General features: G+C 45.2%; 1 protein-coding gene across 1 annotated transcript in view; it reads left to right on the top strand.

Moving 5' to 3' along the window:
• Nucleotides 1-11,864, top strand: part of RBM44 (RNA binding motif protein 44) — a 1,098,830-nt gene extending 1,086,966 nt beyond the window's left edge. The window contains exon 15 of the mRNA XM_069615953.1: nt 9,910-11,864. The gene's annotated coding sequence lies outside the window, so the exon portion shown is untranslated. The remainder of the gene's footprint in view (nt 1-9,909) is intronic.
• The last annotated feature ends 13,799 nt before the right edge of the window (nt 11,865-25,663 follow it).

Raw genomic sequence — 25,663 nt, 5'->3', positions numbered from 1 at the left:
TGGCAAATTCCCCATGTTCGGTGGTTGAACCTCTTGCTGTGCACCTTGCTGCAAGCCTGCCGCCTGCTGCTGCACAGTATAATTTTGTGCACTGCCCTGTTACGGGATGGCAGGTTGATTTATCGTGCCTGCCCCCCATTCCTTGACTACTTTGCCACATGTCTTGGCTTCTTCACGTGCGCGCCACGTGTCCTGTCACTCCACACAACCGACACACCGGCGGTGGCCGGGCCATTTGTCCATCTGGCATAGCTGGACCGCCCTTCTGTGCGTTCTGGAAGCCACCTTGTACATTCTGAAAACCTCCTTGGTTACCTCGAAACCCTCCCTGATTATTTTGCCAACCTCTTCCTCCAAAACCCCTTCCTCTTGGGTAAAATCCTGTGTTACCCTGATTATTCTGCGATGGGTTGGTCACATGCGGTGCACTTGGCTGGGTTGGGCTGGTGAGCATGGCTCCCTGGAGTGCATACTTCGAGAGATTCTTTTGCACCAGCTTTGCCTCATCTCCCTTACGAGTTGTCTCCTTTTCCGATTCTTTTCTTGCAACAATCTGCAATAGTGTGCAATTGTCAACTGTAATTCGGCCCATGGTTTAGCTTCTATTCCTACCAATTTCTTAGACTGTTTTTGCACCGGCTCTGGTAACCCCTGGCACAATATATGGTAGAATACAGGGATAGATTTCGTCCAAGACTCATGCGTTTCGGCTCCTAAACATCCGTGAAGATCTGCTCACCAACCTTGACTCTAACCTTCCCTCTGTCCTCATCCTCCTCGATCTCTCTTCTGCCTTCGACACGGTCAACCATATCATCCTGCTCAACCGTCTCTGTGAAAACTTGGGTATCACTGAGCAGGCTCTGGCCTGGCTGACCTCTTTCCTCTCAGATCGACCCTCCCAAGTCCAACTTGGGTCCTTCCTTTCATCTATCTTCCTCTCTACCTGTGGTGTTCCCCAGGGGTCTAACCTCTCGCCCTGGCTTTTCAACCAATACCTGACAACTCTCGCCCACTGCATTGCCATTTTCTGCTCAAATTTCCAGTGCTACGCTGACGGCACTCAACTCATTTTCAGGCTGCCCTCTGCCACCTCCTCTGCCTCTCTCATCTCTGATTGCCTAACTGCCATTCAAGATTTGTGTGCCTCCAATGATCTTTGTCTGAATGCCAGCAAGACGGAGATCCTCCTCATCGGCACACCTTCACCATCCTTTCCCCTCACTCTCTGGCCAGCCTCCCTTGGCCCTCCTCCTACCCCCACCTGCGAGGCTAAGAACCTCGGGGTCATCTTTGACTCCACCCTTTCCTTCTCCGCCCACATCTCTGAGGTCTCTAAAAAGTCAAATTTCCGACTGCACCTCCTCAGAGGTACTCTGCCTTTCCTCTCCTTCCCCCAGAAGCTCTGGTTCTCTCTAGCTTGGACTACAATAACAGCCTCTTTCTAAATCTACCTGCCTCTACTCTCCGCCCTCTGCAACTAATCTAGAACAGGACTGCGAGACTTGTCCTTCCAGCTCTGAAATCTCTTCACTGGCTCCCAGTGGATGCAAGGATTAAATTCAAAACCCTCTGCATTGTCCACAAGGCTTTCTGGGGGCTGGGTCCAAAATACATTCAGCTATCCCTCCGCAAATACCTCCCCTCTCGAGCTCTTCGCTCCTCTACCTCCAACTCACTCAGGGTCAGTCGTTTTTCTAAGAAACGAGCTGGGGGTAGATCTCTGTCTTCGGTTGGGGCCTCCCTCTGGAACAGCCCCCCTGCCACTCTAAAACTTCAGGAGAACCATCTCCGGTTCCGGAAGCACCTCAAGACCTTCCTCTTTTCTTCTGCCTTCGCTCCCCCTCTCCCCTGCTGATCTGTTCTCTCTTGGCACCGTGCACCTGGCCACCCTCTCTTTCGGGCCCAGGTACCTGCTCATCATGTCACCCTCCCGCATTTCTTCTGGGCCACCCCTTGCACTGGGGTCTGTATCTGTACCCATACAGCCCCCCCTTTTTCTTCCTGCACTTAGTGGACCTACCCTGTCTGCTGCCTTAAACCTAGCACTTGCAAATTACTGGCTGCATTACCACTGTTTGTTGCCTTTATTATTTATTTATTGTTATTTATCTGTTTCTCCTCTGCTTCACACTTTCCACCTCTCCCACCTTCCATGCGCTTTTCCCCTCCCTCTCCCATGCACTTGCACGTTCTCAATGTCACTGGGCCTAGTAAGATCGCTGTTTTGTTCTCCCCTGTTCTCCTCCCTTGCCTTGTCGCGCTCTGAAACACTTGTGTACGAGCGCGATAGAAATAAAATATCAATCAATCAACCCACACGTCTTGAAAATTCTGGATATAAATCAACGGATCCTCTGACTTTTATTTTTTGAGTCATTATAGCTCCCATATCAGACGTGTCTGGATATAGCGTATGCAGTGCTTTCCACACTGCTGCTCTACAGTTATTAAATGGCGCTCCGTCATGGGAGGTGTTATTTATGGTTACCCTAGGGTAGCCCGCTCTTTTCTACTCATCGTCTGCCCTTTTGCCAAGTATAGCAATTAGGAGGCCCTTAATGTCCCCTATGGCTAGTTTGACACCCCCTGTCATTTTCTCTAACTCATTTATCCACTTCCCAGCCCCCGACGTCAGCATTGGGAGCTTATTTTTTAGGTTTTCCCGGTCCATGTGTGGCCATGGAATATATTGTGGTCTAACTCCCCCTTTTTCTAGTAACGGGAATTGGAATGCACAGTCCTCCTTCTCTTTCCCCGTAGCTCTCAGATCTATCGCCGGGGTGGCATTCCCGCCTTGCCGTCTACCTGGCAATGCCCTTAACCTGTCTGCATAGGCAGGTACTGACGCCCCCCTCTGGCCGTGGGGTGTTTCATTATGTCGGCTGCACTGTCCAGCGGACTTCGGTGCCCTACTTGTGGACCCGCTAGCGTCCGACCATCGTACCTCTCGGTGCCTTTGGAGCCGTTTTTCACACCGTCTCCCTTCTTCATGTGCCCCATCCTCCGTTTCCCCACCGGAGTCAGATCCTGAATACTCCCAGTTTACACAACTTTTTGCATCTTCTTCGTTCTGCCCAATCTCCAGCCTGTCTAGAGACAGTCCCCTGCTCCCACTACTTCGGGTGACATCCTCAGTGTCATATAGCTGAGTGCTTTCTAAGCGCTCATCTTCCCTTCCCCCTTGGTAAATTAGTTCCAACCCCATCTCGTCATAGATTTTATCAATCGTTTCCCCGATGCTTCTGGTGTCGAAGTCATCCTCAATATTTGTCCCGCTTGTACCTGGTTCTGCATCGCTTGCAGGAAAGAATTTTTCTGTGTCTTCCCATTCTACAACAGGATTGGGTTTTTTAACTTCCCGTTGCAAATATTCTAGATCTCGTGCCCTCTGTCTGCGCTTACGTTCTGATTCCTCATCTATTTCCTTTCGCTTCTTTGCTTCTTCTCAAGCCTTATCTACTTCCCTCACCTGTTCATTTCTACGTTCCCTTGCCCTTCTACTCTCCTCGTCTTCTTGCTTATTTACTTTCCTTTTGTGCACTCTCCTTTCTTTCTCTAACTTTAGCATGTTCTACCTGTACTTTTCATAGGGTGCGCACTGTGCGACTGAGTGATATTCCTTGCTCATCGCGATATATTTGTTCTCGCCTTAACCTATCCTTCTTTCTTACCCTCTCGTTTCTCATTTCCTTTTCTTTCTCTTTTTCCTTTCTCTGCGCCTCGTCAGCCCGTTCCCTCGGCTTCGCATCATCACTTCCTTTCCGTCTAATTTCATTAGTACATGTCCTCCCATCCAATGCTACCTCATCACCTCCTTTCCGCTTCTTTCCCTCCCTCTCTCTCTCTTTCTCGAGAGATGCACTACTCTGTGCCTGTTCCTTTCCTTCATCACTGCGTCTATCCTTGTCCCTTGGGACTTCGGAGGCAAGATTACTTTCCTTCTCTTTTGCTTTGATGTCGTCACTACTATACGTAGGCGACTCATATGCCGGCTTGCTGTACCCCGTGGCTGCCTTAAGTTCTCTTAGCGGGTAAATACCCTCTCACTTACTCCCTTCGATCACTGGCTCAGGCGGGGCAGGTGGCGCGGTAGGCGTCTCACCCCCCTCTGTACTTGCATTTAATATCCAATCTGCGGGTGGTTCTTCCTCCTTCCTCTGCTCAAACATTTTCCAAAGTTCGAGGACAGCAAGACGTTTCTCTAGCTTCTTGCCAGTACATGTGGCGTGTCGGAAGGTAGTCATATGCTGCAAAACAGCCTTCGAGAGTGACCCGTTCTGGGGCCACGGCATAAACATTTTATTTGCGGTACCCTGAACCCACTCTTGGCTGTATTTCTTCAGCTTTGGTGCATGCTTGGGCAACTGTTTGCATAAATGTGCAAGTGGGGTAACTTCCTCCATTTCTGATTTTGTCAGTATCAGTATTCATACAGTTCTTTAATCCTTCACCAGTACGAGCGAGCACCAAATACGCAAGCTCCAATCCAATCTTTTCCCGCCAAATTTTATACCAACAATTTACTCAAAACTCTTCAATTCAGTGGCGATTCCCTCTTAGTTACAGAATCACGTAAAGCCAAAATGCATTTCAAACAATCACCAATACAATTATTTTATATTTGACACACAACAGAACGCATATGACAGACGTTTGACTGACTAGACAGACACCAGCTGGTCATAAGTATATCTGCTTTCTAATCAATACCCCATCATGGGATGTGAATCGTCATCATAGCCTAAATTGTCCCCACACTGTGGGCTCTGGGTTCACATTCCTTCTGACCACTCTTTAAAGTGCAGGAACAAGGCAAATCCTTACGTTTTTTCTCAGGTGCCCCACTGGTATCCACTCTTTAGTTCTTATGCTTGAGTCATTAACCCTATATATATATATAACAGTCTTCTCTACTCCTAACTACTTTATTTTTTCTCTGCCGCCCACTGTTACCTTTCCCTTACTGGCTGTAATGCCTATGCGACATTTGCCAAAGTAACGAGTTTTATTGCTTCACTCACAGATCACATTGTTTCCTCTCTGGAACTTCGGGATCACCGCCTCTTCCTTTTCCTGCTTTTAAAGCTTTCGTCCAATCCGCTGCCCGTGGGAATGAGAAGGGTTATGCTTGGATAGGCGGGATCCTTCAGACCCACTGCAGATTTTTGAAATTTTTACTCTATCATTGTCCACGGGGAGCTTCTCAGTCTACTCAGCCGGAATGGCGAAAGGACTCGTGATCTTACCGAAGGCCTAGAGTTACTTCGTGTGGTCGGTCTAAGGGTGTCTTATAACTATATCAATCTATAATCGATAGCCGAAACCATCCTCTGCTACCAAGTGTTCTGGAGGAGAGGAATTCACTGACGGGCCCATAGGTCAGCGCTCACCCTCTAGAACTTGTAAGACAAGATAGCTGCACCATGTGAGGGATGGGGGTGCAGGATTCACTTACTCCGACACGACTCAATAACGAGGAATCAGTAGTTTGGCAAAGGGAAGTCCGTTTAATGACAAGTACATCAAACAGAGAAACAAATGGGAATCAGCATCATTGCGATCACCTGTCTCGCTCCGACTTCATCGAACTTCAGTTGAACAGTAATTCTTATAGGCAATATTCGTCATCATTGACGTCTAACTCTACAAAACTCGACATGCAATATAATTGGTTAGGAAAGGTAATTTATGTATGTTATGTTATAAAAATTTGTTAAAGCGCACGTACACCCAAAGGCATTTTGGCACTGGGTACTGAAGAGGAGTCAAAGTCCAGAGCGGCCGACAACACCATAAGAGTGAGATGGCCTAAAACAGAGTGGTTTTCAGCAACCGGCAGAAAGTAAGGTGGTCTTTAGTTCCACGTAGAGCAGTAGGCAACTTGTTCCAAGCTATAGCAGCCGCCACCGAAAAGGCACGGCCTCCCATGCGTGACAGACGATAGCGGGGGGCAGTGAGAAGACACGCAAACTGAGAGCACAGTAGACGGGAAGGAGTGTAATGAACAAACTTTGCCTGGAGATACTCAGCACCCAGGCCATAAAAGGCACGATGCACCAGACACAATGATTTAAACAGGATCCGGCTGGCCACAGGAAGCCAGTGTAGTTTCTTGAGCAGAGGGGAAATAAGAGATCCAAAGGGAGGGCGGAGTATAGAGCAAACAGCAACATTTTGCAGCAGTTGAAGCCTTTGCATCAGGTAGCGGGGCTGGGCCAAATAGAGAGAATTGCAGTAGTCAAGAGTGCTGAGAACCAAGGCTGCCAATACCAGGGCCTGGCATTCAGCAGAAATAAAAGGCAAGACTTTCTGCAGAATGCAGAGTTTAAAGTGCCCAGTACTACATACACTAGCCACCTGATTGTCAAGGGACAGAGAGGCAGATATTTTGACACCGAGATTACGAACCGATTGAACCGGAAGAGGAAGAGGGCCATGGCTCGATGGCCAGAATTGCGAGGTCCAAAAGAGAAGGAAGGACGAAGTACACACAACCGGGACCTCGGTCTTACTGCCGTTTAATTTAAGCCAATTAGTCATCATCCAGTGCCCCAAATCCTCCAAGCAGTTCCTGAGTCGTGCAGCGGTCTCAGCTTGAGTAAGATTGAGGCGGACGAGAATCTGTGTGTCGTCCGCATAAGAGTAGTAGCGGAAACCATGTGAGTGGATAAGAAGCAGAAAAGATCTAATATAACTATCAAAAAGGATAGGAGAAAGTGCAGAGCTCTGAGGAACGCCACAGAGAAGTGTAGCCAACTTAGATGGGAATGGGGGAAGAGAAATAGACTGAGAGCGATCAGTCAGAAACCTATAGTATAGGTACTATATCTGTATATGATAATGGGGCATGCGGATTGGATAGCTCTTATCGGGTGGGCGTCTATGCCCATCCCACTACATCACACGTGATTGACATCACTACAAGTACAATGTCTCATTGGTTCTACTATCTATAGGACTCTAGATAACTTGGTCCATCGTGATTGGGTAGGTTACACCCCTAGACATAAATCCACATTTTAATTAGCAGCATGCAGAATGGACACCCTCGGGCCTGGTGTACCAAGTTTCACCCTGCCTCCCTTCCATCAATCAGTATTTTAGGGCTTTGTGTCAATTAGTTGGCTGGGTTTGGCCTCGAGACTGTAGTCTCTTATCGGGAAAAGTTATGGCTTCCTGGGTTCTGGATGTCATCAGGTGATGGTACCTCTTTGCCCCCAGCGGGTCACATGTCTGTTCACCATGATTTTGCTTCAGTTTCCAGCTTTTATTGTATTTAATTCTGCTTCGGCCCTACCACATGCCTGGGCCTCTCTTATCTTGACCTTCACAGGCGAGCTGGTATGCTCTGAAGTTTGGTTCTTGCGAGTTGACGCTCTCCTCCCTTCTCTGGGTGACCTTGATTTCCCAGGCACGAGCCGCTCTCTTTTGAGTTTCGATTCCGCTCTTCCTCTCTGTTCTGGCTGAATTGTGAAACTTGGCCTGCCAGGCCTCTGGCAGCCTGGGCCCATTTCTGCTTTACAAAAGGAGTCGCACTCGTATAACGTGCCTCTTGAGGTAGCTATATAGTTGGCACATGCCGCTTCTAATATTCTACTAAGCATTGCAAGCAGTATCGCTTTCTCAGCATCTTGCGTTCCAAGCCTATTTATACACGGTTAACAGGTTGGTTGCTTCCATCTTGTCTCGTAGCTCTGTTTCCTCACGTTTTAACATTCTCTTCTCTGTGTCCATTACATTTATTTTTGTATTTACTTACGTTGGCATGTTAGTCGATAGGGACTTTTTGTTCATTCACGAGTCTGTTCAGGCCCTTGTGTCATTTCCACTGGCCTTCCATTAGGGCTCTTGGGGTCTCTTCGTGGACAGTATGCAGGCACTCCTCATTTTGTGTTGGCGGCAGGTATGGCTTTCTGATAGGGTACTGTGCTGCCCAGGGTTGTCTGGTTATGGGCGCTTCAACAGGTACGGATCTTCTAATGTACACTGGGCAGAGTCCCAGTGCGGCTCTCTGTTGGTTCATTTGCTCTACATATGTCACATACCTTGGCGAGTGTCTTCCTGGTAGCTCGAAATGAGGGGCAGGGGTGCAGGTCATGTCTGGGACCTCCTTTACATGTGCACCCACACATGAGGTACCTTTTTCGTTGGGACACCTGTGAGAATGCGGGAAGGTAGGACATTTGTTGTGTTCGCGTGGTTTTCATAACATTTTTGAACATTTGCTGCTGCACTTTCACACAACCCTTTCATTTCCCAAATGTGTTCAAAGCCGCTGCTTTAGCCACTATACACTTTTGTAACCTGCACAAGTCCCCTACCCTTCAAAAGGTCTGCCTGTGCTCTTTCAAAAAATGTATGCGTGCCCTTCCTCTCCACATTTGGTTTCTTCCTTACACATGCTAAGTATGTCTGTTTAGGCTGTAAGCATAACAAACCTGTGTACCATGGCTCAGCTTTTGGCTTGTACTGCTTGTTTTGTGAAACATTACGAAAAATGTGTGACACTGGAAGAGTCGGGGAAATGTAACAGGGCATTGCTTTTCTGAAAATTCACAGAAGCCGTTGCCATACCGGGCCAATCATGTCCACCACATCCCTTTTTTTCTGTCATTTTCCTGATTTCTCCCAAAACTATGGTATTTTTCCTACATAGTTGTTGCCTGACCTGCGCAAATCACCCCTGCCTAAACTTGGAAATGTATGCCTTTCTGTCTTCACATTCAGCTTTCCTACCCTCCTCTTCCATTCCATCAACTCATGTCCTATTGGGGAAAAAAAGGGCATAATTGCCTAACTCTCACAAAACGGCTGGTAACCATATCAAAATGTTTTTTTGGTTTCCACTCAACCTGTTCTTGAAAGCCTGGAAAATGGCGAATTCAGCACAGCAAGCCATTTGTTCTTAGCTCTTGCGAGGAAATAAACACAGGCTTCTTTGTACATCATTTTATTTTCATTTTCTGAAAAAACCCCAAATGTTCGCCCTTTTTGGTTATTTTATCTCACCCCCCCCACCCCCACAGCAAAGTAGGATTTCTTGGTGGCGTTACGACCGCCTACATGTGGGGGGAAAAAAGGGGCCAAATTTGGCCAAGATATCTCATGTAACAAAAATGTTACAAGGGATTGAATGGCGACATACCGAAATCACCAAAAAAGGCCTTGGCACTGGGGGGGTGAGGGGGCCTTGGCAGTTAAGGAGTTGAGACGGTTATTTTAGTTGTTTTGTTTATGATTTAGGTGTTTACCTTCTGCAGTCTTTCGCACATATATTTTAACAGTAAATCAATTATCCTTAACTTTTGCTGCTAATCGATTTGTTTCAAATGTATGTCGTAACAACCGATGAATGATGGAACACTTATTTGAATTTGATGTAATGTGTTGGCTATTTGTTGTAAAAATGTTGTCTTTTGCTTGTGTAAGGGTTGTTCGAATCAACCATTTCACCCAAAAAATAACATTAAGCATTGAGTAATTTTTCCTTTCCTATTGTGGCATTGTCATAATCGGCCTCAGTTGCTGTCAAATGTATACATCTATGTACGTAACGATTTATTGCCATTGTTAGTAAGTACGATTCATGTCTAAATCGAAAGAAGTAGAAGCATCTGTCAATGGAGTTTCTTGACGTTCCATAGAATATTGCAAAGGAGCGAATGTTGCTAAAACCTTCATAAATCTTGTTGCATATCCAGCCTTAATCTTTATTTTGTCTGGTTATGCAAACATGTAATGTTTCTGATCCATTGTGTAATGCCATATTGCCTGTAAATTGATTCATCCAGATCCAACTTTGCTCAATGTAAAAACCTGATGAATGTTTAACCTAAAAAAAAACATGAATTGGATAAACCTTTCTTATGTCTTGTCTCACTAAACCTGTGGCTCTTTTCTCTACAGCTCTCGAAAATGAACACAGGAAGACCATGGAACTGCCCCGTTGGCAGAGAGTCTTAGCTTTACCAGTTTATATTGCTTATATGTCGTGTATGTGATATGAATGATTGCAGACCGTGGGACCAACATTTTGCACTTTTACTGTAAGGTGCTTTGAAAGGGGACAGATTTTTACTGGGAGAAAGCATGGTCACTTGCTGCAGTGCCCCAGTTTTCCTCTGTTTGTAAAGGAAACCAAGGGCATAAAAATGAATGTTCCTATCTCTTTCAAGGTTCTGGCCGATTTCATCACGCTGTGGATGCGATACCAACAGCACTTGAAGATCATATGCAAGAGCCGGATTCTATTTCTATTTTCTTATGTTCAGCTTCTGACAGTAAGATGAAATTTAGGAAATGTTATGTTTTAGTAGTTCAATATTATTTTGTACATTGAATGCATCGTTCATACTCTGTGTAAGAGTCCCTGCTCGCACCAATTAGCACGTATCCTTTACTGGCACAACACATTCACAAGCAATGCTTGAAAAAACGGATGGAAATTTGAGCCATTTTCTCAAGATTCCTATTAGCGATGGCATTTCCCCTTGGGCTTTATTTTCATATATAGCACCAGGAGATACTAAACCAGCCTTTTAGAGGGATAATATCACATGAATGGCCAGTTATTTATCTGGAACATCCCTTTTTGACATGTTTCTTTTCACTCATCCACTCGAAACGAAAAGCTTTTGAATGAGCCAATCCGAATCTGCAACTAAACACTACATTGTCAAAATCCAAGGCAGACCATTAGTGGATACAGAACTCCTTGCCTAGCAATTGTCATCTGGATATCTCGTAAATGATCTTTGATGTTAGCGGTGGGGGAAAGAAAATTGCGGGGTAGGCTGTTCCTACTCTATGGGTATAGTAATGATCCGAAACTAGAAAAGGAAGATTTAAAAGGAAAAGACATGTATAAAGTGGCAGACAAATTCTCCAAGGCCACTCACAATTTAATATGACATATACACAATAATGTATTGAAAAACGGCATAATCAAAAACGATCTCAACATTAAGAGACCACGATAGGATTAATGAGCATTGACAAATAAGAATCACAGTACAATGTTTGAACAACAACACATGTTTTTCTATTAGGTCTCATCCTTTTCTGTTTCGGACCTCTGGTTTGAAGCCTTTGCTGAAGTTCTGTTCACAAGCTTTGTGGATGCATATGTCTGCATTAAACTACTAGTCTCTTCATCCAAAAATGAACCTTTGTGTATTAAAGGAGGACATTCGATTATTAAAGCAATATTTGGTTTGCTAACACAGGCGATTGAACTCCTATTTATTCTCGTTTATGAGCCCATTTAAACATGACTTTGAAGATGCCTTGTGGAGACATCAGAACCTGCAATACACAGAATCCTTTCTTGAGCTTTAAAGGCCCAGGTGACGACGTCATCTGGTACCAAAACTGAGAAGCAACACCCACAGACACTCTTGATAGATAAGCTGGTATTCACTTGTCAGCAAGCTTCTGTTCCCACCCTTTGACTATTGCTGTACACTTCCTTATACATGGGCATCACTGGTTGGCAAGTAAAGTTCTGCAGACATGAAAATGGGATGTCTAACCGGTTGGGGATTATGAAAAATAATATTTTCATGCAGAGTGCTTAATATTTCATCTTGCCCTATGTGGCTATGTGTACTTGCAATGTTTATTTTTTCGGAAAACTGACTGATCCTCTTGTTCTCATTCTTGCAGTCCTTGAGGCAAGGGACTTAGTTTAATGACTAGCAAAACATGATGATTGAATGGTGGTCCCATAGTGAACAGACCTAAGATTGTACAGTTTGGTTGCTCAAGACTAAGCACTAGTACAGATGTATTTGAACGGCTGCTGTAAACTGATTTGAGCATAGAAGCGAAGCTTCTTATGGTGAATAAAAAAGTTCTGTTGGTTTTCATTTTTAGCAACTTTTCTTTCCAGATGATGAATAGAATGTAAGAAAAAATGGCATGTCGTAGTTTGGTGTGCAAGGCAACTATCTTTTTTTTCTCAGCAATTTCATTGTTGAAAATCTTCAAACATGATGCTACCATCAATGTTAGTGTGTTAATAAGAAATAGCTTTCTCGGTCAAAAATGCATGCTTTTCTGCTAATTTGCATACCGTTTATGCTTTTCTCAGTGCCTCTGAACTGGAGCAAACTTAAAGGGATGGCAACTGGATGGCGCTGTGACTTGTTAGCACAAATAGTGTATCTCCGTCCCCCTAATTATACTGACAAAACATGGTGGAGCGAGAAAAAAGCAAAAATCCATCATAGATTGCATTTCATTTATCTCGGAGGAAAGCAGCAGGTAGAAGAGCTGACTGTGACATGTGAAAAAAGAGCGATGGTCAAACTCATTGCAAAATGTTCTTTTAAGATTAATTTCCAAAAGAAAGTTTCTTCTGTCGATCTGTACTGTACACTGAGGTGAACATTTCCAGCGTAGACACCCACTTTAATCCCGTAGGAAGGGTTTACTGCTCTGCAACTTTGGTCCACATTTGATTTATTGGTAAATGGATTACAGTGCTATATCAAGCAGTGTAATAAACGCCTGTAACAAGAGGGTTGATTTGGAAAAAAATGATGTACAAAACACTGGAAATACTGGTGCGCCACTGAGGATTTGATCATATTAAAAAATAATGCAACAGTAACACTGAGTGAATGAATGAGATTTATTCTAAGAAAGAACAATAGTTGTGCACTAACAGGCTTCAATAAATTGATGTTCCAAACTCTACCTCAAATCTAGTGATATAAACACTTACATACCAAATTTATTACATTAATCTAATGACAATGATTTAAAATTAATGTGTTTTACTTGATAAAATGCTTATGTACTAATACTTCTCACTAGTAATAAAAACCTTGCAATCATTTAAAGACATGGGTCTTGTGCCTTCCCCTACATATATCCGGCTTAGCCGGCTCACACTTGATTTAGTCCCAAATACAGCATTTATGAAACAAAACCTTGTGCTGGATGTATTGCACGTTAATATCATCGTTCAGTACAAATCTATTTAGTAATCACCGATTTCATAAAGGTGTCGCTAAAACTGTTCTCAATCAGCTTTCCATTCCATCTTGAATTTTAGTATCCTATCAGTTTGCCTTATTTATCAATTGTTTGTGTATATTGTATTAAACATTTGGGACGTCTGAATGTAGAGACTGCCCTGAACATTAACACACAAAGTTAATACATTCGTGAACTGCAAAATGAATAGTCAAGCAATGGGGAATGGAAAATACGATATTGTTATAACAATGGAAAATTGACTTGGAAAATTACAACAAAACTCGAAAATATCACATGAAATCACTTTCTAAGACGAAGTTTGGTATTAAAAAATAACCCGCGCCTTGAAAAACGTAGGTATAGACGCGTTATAAATGCCATATCATATAACATTTTAATGTGTTTTGTCAACTGGGTTTTCTTTAATGCTGACTACCGCAGCCATTGGTTACTGCAAAGTGAAGGGCTCAGGTTCATTGTCATGATTGACCTTCACAGTTGTTCCAGCAGATTTGGAAGAACCCCTGTGTTGTACAAAGAAAAAACATGCTTTTAATAATCCAATTTCAGTTTCTGAGATGCTCAAATATAACATAGTCTGTGCCCTTTTGACCGGCTGTGCCTGGACTGGCTGAGCAATCCAAAAATGTGATGCCCAAGTTGCCGATCCTGCAGACAGGATGAAAGAATCAGTTTAAAATTGCCTTACTGCGAATTACATTCCCCTTGCCCTGGACCTACATCCCTTCCTCCTACCCGAAGAATGACTGCTGGAAACGAGAAGCTCAGGTACGATCATGAGGCTTTCTGGAGAAATGGGCTATGTGTAGCCCCACCAAGATGGGGAGGTGCCATACACGTCGGAACGCTTGCTTTATTGGGGGAAGATGGTGCCTGTCTGCAAGATCTGCTCACCTCAGAATGTTATTACCGGTTTGCGCGAAATTATGATTATTGGTAAATAAAACATTTCAGTTCTTTCCAGGATAATTTCCTCTCTGCGGACCCTGCTGTTACCACCAGGTTGCACACAGATTCTAAAACAGTCCAGATCATATCCATTTCGTTATGCTACTGTTCCCCATATTGGTCAGGCAACTGTTGTCACTCCAATTTCAGTCAAATATGGAATTGGGGATCAAAAGTGGTGCTTCTTTAAATATGGAAATGAAGGAGGACAAATGATCTTCCCTGACTGGCTGGGTCTGCTCTGTGACCTCTGTATTGGAATTACGGCAGTTTATACACCTGGATTGGCATGTCGTCATCGAGAAATAATGCATAATCTGTGTTCATGGCCCGAACCGTGATACTTTTTAAACGTTTACCAGCATACCTATTTTTTTTTTTTTAAAAGGGTGTGTCTAATCTCATATTTCTTTTTGGATAAGCAATTACTGATTTTTTTATTTACGTTATTTAATATCGGCATTCTCAAAAAAGTGTGCAACTTCAGCCGTACTGCAACCAGAGGTTGAGTGAGTAGGAGCTATCTGGATAGGAGTAGAATTTCCTTTTTTTTTTGTGAACCCCCTTGAAGTTCCTTTGTAGCTCCCTGGTCCCCCTGTGATGTTCTTTTCTACACCCCCTGCTCGCATACAGGTGTTGCCGGTTTTGCTGGATTCTTTTACCCTGCTTACCCTCCCCCTCCAAATCTTTCCTCCTCACCCCCATACATCCTACTCTGCAGGAGTGTGTCTTGATACATTCTGGTTTCACCATCAACGTCTTTTGCCAATGCTTGGATTTGACTTTTATGGTCTTCATTGACTCACAGTGCATAACCCTCTCTTAACTCTCATGCTGGACTTCCCCTGCATCTTGTACTCATGGTGGCCCTGAATCATGTTGTTCCCATTTTCATCTTGAATCCTGGCTTGTATTTGCTGTTCTCTCGCAACATTATGTGTTACTGCTGACTTCTGCAATTGTATTCGCTCTCCCCTCTTGCTTCTCCACTTTTTCAATGCTCACTCTGTTCTCTCCTCCTCTCCCTTTTCCTATCTCCTCCTCTCCTCCCCTTACTTTCTTCTATGCACTTACTTTATCAGAATTGTCCTTGGCCTAGTATTATAGCAACCTTGTTTGTCTCCTCGCCCTCCCTTACTTGTTTTCCCCTAGCCCCTCACGCCCCCCCCCACCAGCACTATCTCAAATGTCATCAGGCCTAACACGTTAGTCGCTTGTTTTGTTCCTCCCCTCCCTTTCTGCACCCCTCTCCCTCACTTTTTGTTAATTTCCTGCTCTACCATAAATATCGTTAGGCCTAGTACGGTAGTCGCCTGTCTATTTATATTTCCTTTCCACTCCCCCTCCCCCCCAGCCCCCTTCCTTATCTGTGTCTTAACTCTTGCACTATCTGAAATGTCGCCTGGGCGAGTAAGAAAGTTAATTTCACATTCTTATTCTTCATGGCCTGTAAGAATGTCATTGTAGTTTCCCTTGTACCCTCCCTTGCCTTGAAGCGCTTTGAAACACATTGTGTATAGGCGCTATATAAATAAACTATCATACATCATAACAATTCCACTAACTTTTACAACATTTTCGCCATTCCCAAACTGTTCTTTTTAAAGTTAAAGCATTAATCTTCATTTTACCATCCAATAGCACTTACAGCTAAACTGAAGTCTGTTTCACTGTACGATGAAAAAGACTGAATGACACCCAAGCCTCTATAACTCTATTTGGCTTTGCTTATCTATCGAAAGCTGGTGGAGGATCTGCCTATATTTAAGAATTATCTCTTGCAACACCCCATCTCCCGCTGATTTTTGGAAAGCTCGTCAAGTTGTTAAATGCTAAGATGTTACATTTGATAAAGATCCAGGCCTTATCCACAGGATTTTATTTAAACATTAGCTGGCTATATGGAACTTCATGGCTCTGGACAAGTGTGCAGTTATAGGTGGAGCCTTCATGTCTAGTCACTTTAGCTACTGTAATGCACTCTTGTAGGATACTTCAGGACCACAGATTTTACATTTATTTTATTTATTTATTGTTTATTTGTATAGCGTTTATACACAGAGAAGTGTTTCAAAGCACTCAACGAGGGGAGGAGGAACAGTGGGAGAAAAACAAGTCATACAGAGCCCTTGACTTTCTGAATGATACAGGCCTGCACATGGCAAGGTAAGTGCATGGGTAAGTGCAAATGATACATATAATAGTGAAGATAACTCTTTCATGTCTGTTGACAGTCCTTAGTTTTTCCAAGTGCCTTACACAAAATGGGGTAGAGGAGGGTAGGGTGGGGGGAGGGGAGGATAGACAGGCTGATATGAGTTATATAGTAGCGTAACATAAATACAGTGGAGAGGGGTGTTTGAAGGAAGGGTAGATTACTGAGGCATAACTACGCTCCAGGTAGTTAAGAGGTTTTTAAGGTGTAAGGAAAGGGGGACTAGGGTGGAGGGGAAGAGTAAGGTGGGGTGGGGGCTGAAACAGAAGGGGGGGGGCATACAAAGAATATAAGATGAGGAGAGTGATAGCAGAGAGGATGGGGTAAGGAGGTGAAGAGGAGCCCTCCTTATACTCTGGCAGATCAGAGGAGATAAAAGATTTTCAGTCTTGGGATCCAGGCTTTGTAATAAAGCGTCAAATTCTTTAATGAAAGCACACATTTTCTTAGTGGCAGACCCCGTTAAAGCAGCTGCTGTTCAGGTAGGTGTAAAGTATTTGTTCCAGCAGAGTTAAGATCAGCGAGTAGAGGCGATTGATTTCTCAAACGCTGTATATAAATGTTCCAACTGGCTGAAAGAGAAACAATACAGAGGATCGCCTTAATGTGCCTGTTTCACCAACTCTGCTGTTAACCTGGCCCATCCACAACCCATTGAAACATTTTTAAAATTGCTCCTTTCCAACTACCTCGTCCCACGCCTGAGTCACAATTCCACTACTTTTTTTGGCACACTTCTACCACTGGTTGCAAACTATCATTTTTGACGCTAATCAGAGAATGGAAAATAGCACTGCTGAATGCCTTAGCCTAATGTATGTAGAGTGCGAGAGCCATGGTTATACTCTTTGTAGAGCACCATGTGTTCGTGCGGAGCACTGGACAGAATCCAATTCTTTGAATGTTGGCAACTTAGCATCGAAAGCTCTTAACACAACTGTCATTCTCATGAGATCACAGTGTGCAGGTGTGCGTTGCTCTCCGTAGAGCTCTTTGACAAAAAACACTCTAGTGAAATGCTTACCTGACCCTTTAAGCTTTCTGGAGAAACCGCTCGCCATATCCTGTAATGTGAAGTGGGGGCGAGCCGTAGTACGAAGTTATAAAACAACATTTGTATTTATCTATGTCTTTTTAGTTTATTAAAAACGTTAACACAGCATTATACATAATCATATTATTTCCACGATATTATGCATACATATCCACAAAATCTGTTGCAAATCCTTATCTTACATTATTACTCCTAAAATGAAGGCTTAATTCATATAAACCTTATTCAATAAATAAATGGAAGGTAGACAGTGTCATGGTCTTGCTGATTTACGGCCCCAGCTCCACTTTTAACAGTTAGACAAACTACAAGAGGCAAGGACCTCACAGGCCAGTTTGCAGACTGCATTGAGTGTCTTGTCTTGAGTACGTTATTGTTTTGCTGTTGTTTTCTTTGCTGCCTTTCACAACGAGCACCTTGATAATTTCAGAAGTCTGGATTAGGAGAACAAGGTACCTTGATTGAGGACTATCAAATATCTGCAAAAAACGAATAACTTCAAGTAATTGGGCGTTTGAGCGGTTTGATCTTAATGATGTACATGCCAATTCCTCAGTTACTATTATTTGTTTTTAAAATTAAATCCCTTAGTTAGGAATTGCATTTGAAAGCTGATCCTTAAATAGAAGCCCCCCTCTAATGTTGCTCTGTTAATAGGCACGTGGCATAGTCACAGATATGTGCCTTTTATATGTTTTGTAATTAGAATGTGCTTTCTATAGCAGACTTTCTAGCATCCAAAACGTTTCTTTATTTTTTTAAGTGTTTTAGTTCTTTACATCATTACTGGGACCCTGTTTGTTTAGGCCTTTTGATGTTGAAAGGTCTATGGCAAACTCATCACCCTTTCGGCAATACTTTTGTTTTCTTCCTGCTGCCACACAGATGAAGCTACCTAGATATTGAGGAGCAGGAGGTGACTAATGTTATTTCGCCTGTCTTGAAATTCCGAGACACTGATCGCAAGTTTGCAAGAGGTCTTATGAGAACCATTGGATTTGCCCCCTTGTTCCATTCTCTTTGCATGGGGCTGCTCCGGCCTTAATTTTGCCAAAGCATTTTGGTCATACTGTAGTTACCCGCCTGTCATCTGATAAAGATGGATGCAGACTGCGATCAGTGGCACTCCTGCTTCCACTCCAACCAGTGTGACAGAAGAGAACCATAATCAGTGTTACCCTGTTCTTCCCTTGCCTAGACTCCTCCATAGAGCCATGTGCCCCTCATAGTATCTGCTGTGAAAAATCCCAGGGTCTCGTCACTTCGTCAGATGGGGAAGCCCCTTTCCATGGGGCCAGGGAGGTGAGCCCGCTACCCAAGATTCTCTCTGAGGGTGGTGCTCAGCAGGATGATATAATGGGGGAAGAGGCAACCTGTTGCGAGAAGTGCTGAACCTGGGAGAATGCAGTATCCCCTTAACCTTCACTCAAAGCTCCATCCATTTTCCAATACATAATGTCCCTATGTGCTTTGGCAGAATCCTGTGCAGTTCCCTTGGGGAACACTGCAAGAAGATCAAGACTACAGGAGTAAGCAGTAAACCCAATTGGTAGCGGTCAGCACCACCCAGATTTACCTGGTAGCTGTGGCTGACCAGTCAGACTTCTCTTAAGATGAGTAGGGCAGGATACAGAGGATACACAATGGGGCCAAAAACACAGTAGAGCAAGCAAACACTGACCAGAGCTTGATATCAAAAGTATATAATTATTTATTTAAAACACACTTTGGGAAATACACTAAGCACTATAGATCAAAGCAAGTTCAAACCCAATCAGAAAAAGTATACACACCTCCCTGAATAATTTTTAGACAAGTCTAGGTCAAAACACCACGATTTGTGAAAAACAGATGTGAGCGCGTAACTTAGATGGCACTCCAATAATTAAGTTAAAGGGAGAGGAAAAGGCAGGTCATGAAAATAAAACAGTTCCCAACACTTTTATAAGACCACAGCAAGTTAGTGAAGGCAGAGTCTACTGTAGAGCCAAAGTTCATAGGCCAGGCCCACTTTAAATGGAGCAAGGCGAAATGTGCCCAAGATCACAGTTTAAAAAGCACTCAAGTCTTTGCAGAAATGTTCAAAGGAGGTTGGTTTGATGTGAAAGCTAAAGTTGGAAGGTCTGGGGCCAACCCAGTTGGAAAGCCAAGGATTTAAGGGTCCCCTTTAGCAATCGGCAGAAAGGGAGGCCAGGTGGAACACAGTACCTTAAAGAGTGAGGAAGCTCCAGCGGTGGCAGTTGTTCCTGGCAGCGGGTGCAGTTCGTAGTTTCGACCAGGGGAAGAGAAGATCTCGTCGAGGAGGAAACTTGGAGTTGTTGCACTGCCCAGGGAAGAGACCAGCCGCAGAGTTCGTTCGATAAAAAAGGTGCGTTCCTTTTATTCGCGGTCACAGTGGTGAAGCTTGGCTATCCGGCCGCCAGGGTGCTTGGCACTGGCAATTCGACCAAGGGACGTCCTGGAAGGCGAATGGCGAACTGGTTGTCCCCACCAGCTCAAAGGGAGAAGACTCTTAGAGCAGAGGATCTTCTCTTGTTGTCGGGAAAGTGGTGAGGTGTTGCAGCAGGGCTCCACCGGTGGTGTCGTTGTTGCAGATAGCTCAGCTTCTCCTCTCTGGATTTCTTAGGCCCTGTGGCGACTTCTGAAGTTCCAGTCCCCAAAGCCCTGCTTTTATGCAGAAAAACCCCCATTCAACAGCCTAGCTGTTACTCATACATGCTAATCGGGCGGCTAACCACTGGGCCAATCAGAACAGAGTGCGACTTGGGTTGCTAAGGCAACGCAGTCCAGGGTGCCAATTCCTCCACCCACACATCCTGTGGAACCCAGACAGAGTGGCACCAGTTGGAGGGCTTCTGTGGAGAAGCCCGCCAAAAAGTGGAAAAAAGGGCCAGACCTTGGTACAGAGACGGACACAAACGCCATTTTGGAAAAGAGTTTTGGCGAAAAGACCCAACCGGTGATTTTATATTAAATAAATAAACCAGCGGTATCTTTAACATTGCACCAAAAAAGTGGTGCGTTTAAAATCAATGGGAAAATCCCATAGGAAATATTCCGTTGGAATATTTCGCGTGGTAACCACTGCCACCAGCCAGAAACTTGACACGGGGGGACTGGACAGTGCCCCCTTGGAAACAGACCCAGGGGCAATCTAATTAACCCCTTCCAGCACTTCCGCAATATGTTGGTTTGTACTGGTTCTGTTCACAATTTTGGACTAGTAAAGCCAATGGTGACTTTACATGCCCTGGGGGGCAGTATTCTGTCCCAGGGTATGGAGTCTATGTTTGGGGGTCACTATGACACCCCTGTGTTACTGCACTGAGGGTGCTGGGTAACACACACTAAAACAGATGATACCCTATGGAGTAAAAGACCCCATAAGCACACCAGAAGTCAAAGACCTACCTCAAATCATGGGGGACTCACTAGGTTTGGGAAATTAGTCTTATAAGAGAATGCTCCCTAACAGCAAGACATCGCGGATAGAAACCGTTGGGCAGAGGAAGAGGCATTGAGTAATGAGGATCACCAACTTGAATGCTGGCATAAGCTCTAGCCTTTGCAGTAACGTGATTAGCCAGCTGTCATTTTAAAGACAGTCAGCGAACAGAACAATGGTGCCTACCTTCTCTGCTTGTTGCAGACCAAAAGTATAGCAGGAGCCGCGCAGACACACGGGAAAGAGAAGCTGACAGCGTCCCGGAACTAAGCAGACCCACGGAAGGCACAGGAAGCGGGAAGCTAACCGGAGAGGAGAAAACCTACACGCTGAGAACTGGTCCTGCTACTCTGTCCACAAAGCACTGGCCCACTGCAGGGGAAATCCGTGAGCGACCGGAAGAGGTCCCGCTGATACTGAAATACCAGTGAAGCCCTTGGGAGAGCCTCAAACTGTTGGAGACAGACAGCCAAGGCCCAATAGGTATCAGGTGGCTAGTCTGGCAGTTGGGAAAACCCATAGAACGGGTGGGGCAGGAACAAAAGTAAAGGAAAAATACTCACAGGAAAAGGATGGCAAGGAAAAGGGGGCCTGGATTCCACATCTGAAGGGCATATCCCAACTGGCAGACATACACACACCACAGTTGTAGGCAGCAGGGAAGCGAAAGGAGAGAACATTGGAAATAGCCTAGAGAAAGCGGTCTGGCACCTGCATCAGAACAGCATATTTCACCGAAGAATAAAGTGGAACGTGAACTTTGGGAAAACACACAACGTTCACAGACCTTGGTAGGAGAGTAAACCAGGGCTTTGGAACAGAGAGAGATTGGATGATAAATACATTGGGCCTCATTACAAGTCTGGCGGTAACCGTGCCAATAAAACCGGCAGGTTGCCGCCAGACTTGTAAATTTTGCCGGCGCCTGGCTTCCTGGTAACAGCAGGGGATTCCAACCCCGCCTGGTCTGGGAACTCAGGCGCCGGTAAATTGTTGTGTCCCATTCCCATAGAGTCCCATAGTACTCTATGGGAGTGACGACCACAGAATAACCGGCATAACAGTGCCAGTGCTTCTGTGAAAGACTACCTACCGTGGCTGCTGTGCCCAGCAGGGTCAGACCTGTCGGGCACAGTGGCTCCGGCAGGCAGAATTGTACTTTGCCGGTCCGGAAACAACGGTGCCGGTAAGCTTACTGGCACCGTTGTTTCCGGACCAGCAACGTTGTAATGAGGCCTATTGTGACCAGACCAGAGAAGGTGGTCTGGAACCCTTATTAGGGAAGTGCTCCCCAAGTGCTATCAAAGAGAAATACGAAGTTTGCATATGTGACTGACACTCTGAGTCCTTGGCAGGAGAGTAAACTAAGGCTATAAATACAAGTGAAACCAGAGGAACCGGATTTGGCAATCGGAGCATGGTGTGCACCACTTGGCAGGGGAGTGGGCCAAGAGGAGGGGTGCTGAGAACAGGGTCTGAGGCCCACAGTAATTGAGAAAGAGACAACACAGCGTAGCTTGGGATAACACCAGGCTATTTTACATTGTGCAACTACCTAGGAGGCTGGCTCTGCCCAGGGTAACAAACTTGAATGACCTTGGAAAGACTGGGGAAAGGGAGTCCACCCCTTGAGTCTAGTGGAACTTGTATTTACTTTCTGCATCTTATTGGAACTTTAGTTTTTTGTCTACAAGGTCGGGCTGCAGTTCGGCAGTCAAGAGGCATTTTCCCTTTTTCACCTTCTTAAGTTTAGCTGTGAGGGATAGGTTAGGATTTGGACACAGGACGATGAAATTTAATTTGGACATTCTGATACCGACAGTTTTATTAGTATGTTTTGTTAAGGCAAGGAAACCCCTCTTAGAACTAGGGAAAGTTAGGATGTCCTCTAACCTTTTATTTTGAGAATAAGTCTTTGATAATCAACATGCTACCTTTGTGTCATGCTCTTACTCCTACCACCTCACACTGCCCAGGTAGGAGCTGCAAAAACACACGTTATTTTCAAACTTATACTGTTGGTGTTCCACTGCCCATCCTCTTATCCCCATTGTTTTAATATTCATGATGTTGGACAATTTTAATCATCCCCTCCCTATAGTTCGGTTTATTGTTTCCCTTTTATTTATGAAGGTTCGCTTTTTGGTATTTCACCGGCTCTTCAACTTCTCCATTTCAAAATGAGTACTTGAAATATGTATGTCACTTCTTAGATTGTGCATTGCTTTGATCAATTGCATATTTTTTTCGTATACACTTTTTTTGTTGGCTGAGTATTTCTAATGGATTATTTCTTTGGCTGAGTATTTCTAATGATTACTTTCTCCAACAGATTCCTCATCTATGATGTTTTATCTTTAGTGCCATCTGCCTTCAGAAACTTATTTGCCACCAGGGGGCGAATTCAAGTTCTGCTCTGCGTCTCTACCCGCCCCACACCAGACATGATGTTGGAGCCAATTTATAGAGAGCCACCACACCCCATGACCTTAGTTCGTTTTTTTCTGAGCACTACTATATGCTTTGTCAATGCCGCTAAATTAGCTTACTACTGCGTCTTGCCTAACCCCAGTAAGGCCTTGGGCTTCAAGCCTTGTGCGGAGTGCTGGAGAGGACTGTCTGTTTGCGAACCATGCAGGATTTGTTTATACTGCCTGGGGAGCAATACGACCTGCAGGAGTAAGTGCCAATGCATGCACCCTCAGGCTTTACAGGAGCCTGCAGCAAAACTCTTTACCTTTTGCCGTAGAGATGACCAATCCCCTGCCACTGAAAGACCAGAAGAAACACAGCAAGGGGTTCTGCTCCTTAATTGGTTCTTTGAGACACTATTCTTCTTGAACGTCCTCCTTTTCGAAATAAGACAAGCCACAGATCCAGGCACTCCTCAGAGAATTCGTCCCTACAGGTATGGTTTTCCACACAATCCCAAGAGGATTGGGAAGAATTTTGGCTAAAGATGCACAACATATTTGCCAAGGCCCCAGCGCCAACGTGGGTCACCATGCTTACGGGGGCCTGCACAGTCCCCTTGCGAGATAGCGACCGCATGCCTATTTGCTTGGGCCCAGCTCTGAAGGATGCTGCTCCAGGCCTGCACTGTGCAGTTCGATCTTCAGGAGTCGAGTTCCCGGTACCCCCCCTCCCCCCCGCCCCTCAGGTTCAGCGCCATTGTTGCCGGCTCATCTCAGGGATATGTCTTTCAATGAGAAAGTTTGTCAAAGATTCACAAAATCTTTGACAAAAAGGGCGACTCCTCCCATCTTTCTTGGGTTGGAACCACAATATTGCAGATAGGTGCGAGATTTCCCAGAGGAATTCTAAAGCGGAGGAGAGGAAGAAATTACCCTGGCCTCCAACTTGCAGGAGGCCAGCAGCCTCAAAAACCTTCTGCATACTTCCCCCCCCCACCCTGGACATTCTTTCTGGCACCGACTCCTGGGAAGCCTCTTTCTTGCAAAAGGTTGGCTTGTCAGGTCCACCAGACTGAAGGTTCAGTTAGAGTTGACTGACATTCTGAATGATATGATGTGGCATTTATAACGTGCCTGTACACAAGGGTTTCTAGGCGCGACAAGACAAGGAGGGGGAAACAAAGGGAGCACAAAATAACAATCTTACTAGGCCTTGTGTCATTCAGATCACGTAAGTGCGGGGAAGAGGGAAGGGGCGAAGTACCAGGGGGGAGGGGGTGGGGGAAGTGCAGTTAACTCACAAGTGCAGCCATGTGGAAGTGTTGGAGGTGCCCTAGGATGGGCAGGAGAGGAACAGAAGGCAGGTTAGTCAGAGAGGGAGAAAAGAATACCAGAGGGGTGGCAGAGGAGAGAGGCAACAGGGTGTCCAGAGAAGCATCAGGCTGCCATAGGCCTGGAGAGGGAACGACAAAGAGTATGTTTGTAAGGGTCTATCTGCGGCCTCTAGAGAAACATTGCTGCCATTCAGCCCAGGCATGGAGGCCCCTCGTATTAAAGGCCTGGGTGAACCCATCTTCGGTCCCCCGCATCCTTGGATCTAGCTTTTCTCGCCACTCGCACCAACCCAGAGAGCTTGGTGGTTCAGGACGCAACAAACTGCCTGAAAGCGACCTGTTATCCCACCTTACCCCCGACTGGAAGAGCAAGATGATGGATGCTTGGGAGTGCAAAGTCTTCACCTTGGCAGCCTAGTCTTCAGGGTTGTTAATGCTTATTGCGCCTTGGCCAATTTCTCTTTTGGCCTCTATATCTGAGGCCTCTGGAAATCTCCTGCTGGTTCACATGAGAGGGCGTCCATGCCCTTGTGCAGGATAGTAGAGGCAGCATGCCAAATCATGCAGTAAGGCCTTGACACGACTGACTGTATGGTATGAACCATGGCCACTCGAACTGTCCTCAGGAGGTGCTCCTGGATGGGGTCCTCAAGGTTCATTCCAGGTATTCAGGCAAAACTCCTGGAACATACCAAGGCTGATGACTCCCTTCTAAGACTCCAGTCATCGAAACCCAAGGCAAAATCTTTGGGCTTGGCTGTCCAATAGGCCTCCGCTCCCACCGCAAGGTGAATGTTTTCAGCGCTTTCTCTCTTATGCCTACAGTGGAAGGGGACAGGTGTCCTCAGGCAGGCAGTAGCTACTCCATCCCCTCTGTCAGGGGAGTGTGCATGCATCTTAGAGCGGGGGCATCGCATCCTTAGCAGCGTCCTCTGCAGCTCCAGGTCCAAAGCCCCCTTGTAAAGAGGACTTTGAACATTGTACTCCAATGAGCGTTAGGGAGGGGCCTCCCTATTCTGTTAGCATTGTCATTATACCACAACCGGTGCTTGGGCCTTGCAGGTCGTTACTCAGGGTTATATGTTTACACCTTCTTCAATGCCTTCCAGCCCATCCTCCCAACAACCTCTCTTTGCCTCTGGACCCTCTCCTGGAAGAGGTATGTTAACTTCTGGAGACGTGTATCAAAACACTGTTGCCCCACTTGGAATGAGACAGAAGCTGGTATTCTCTTTATTTTCTGTT

Source organism: Ambystoma mexicanum, chromosome 9 (genome assembly GCF_040938575.1).
Source record: "Ambystoma mexicanum isolate Mex_15411 chromosome 9, UKY_AmexF1_1, whole genome shotgun sequence".
Taxonomy (NCBI): Eukaryota; Metazoa; Chordata; class Amphibia; order Caudata; family Ambystomatidae; genus Ambystoma; species Ambystoma mexicanum.
The sequence above is the reverse complement of the archived record's forward strand: the minus strand, read 5'-3'. Positions and strand labels throughout refer to the sequence as shown.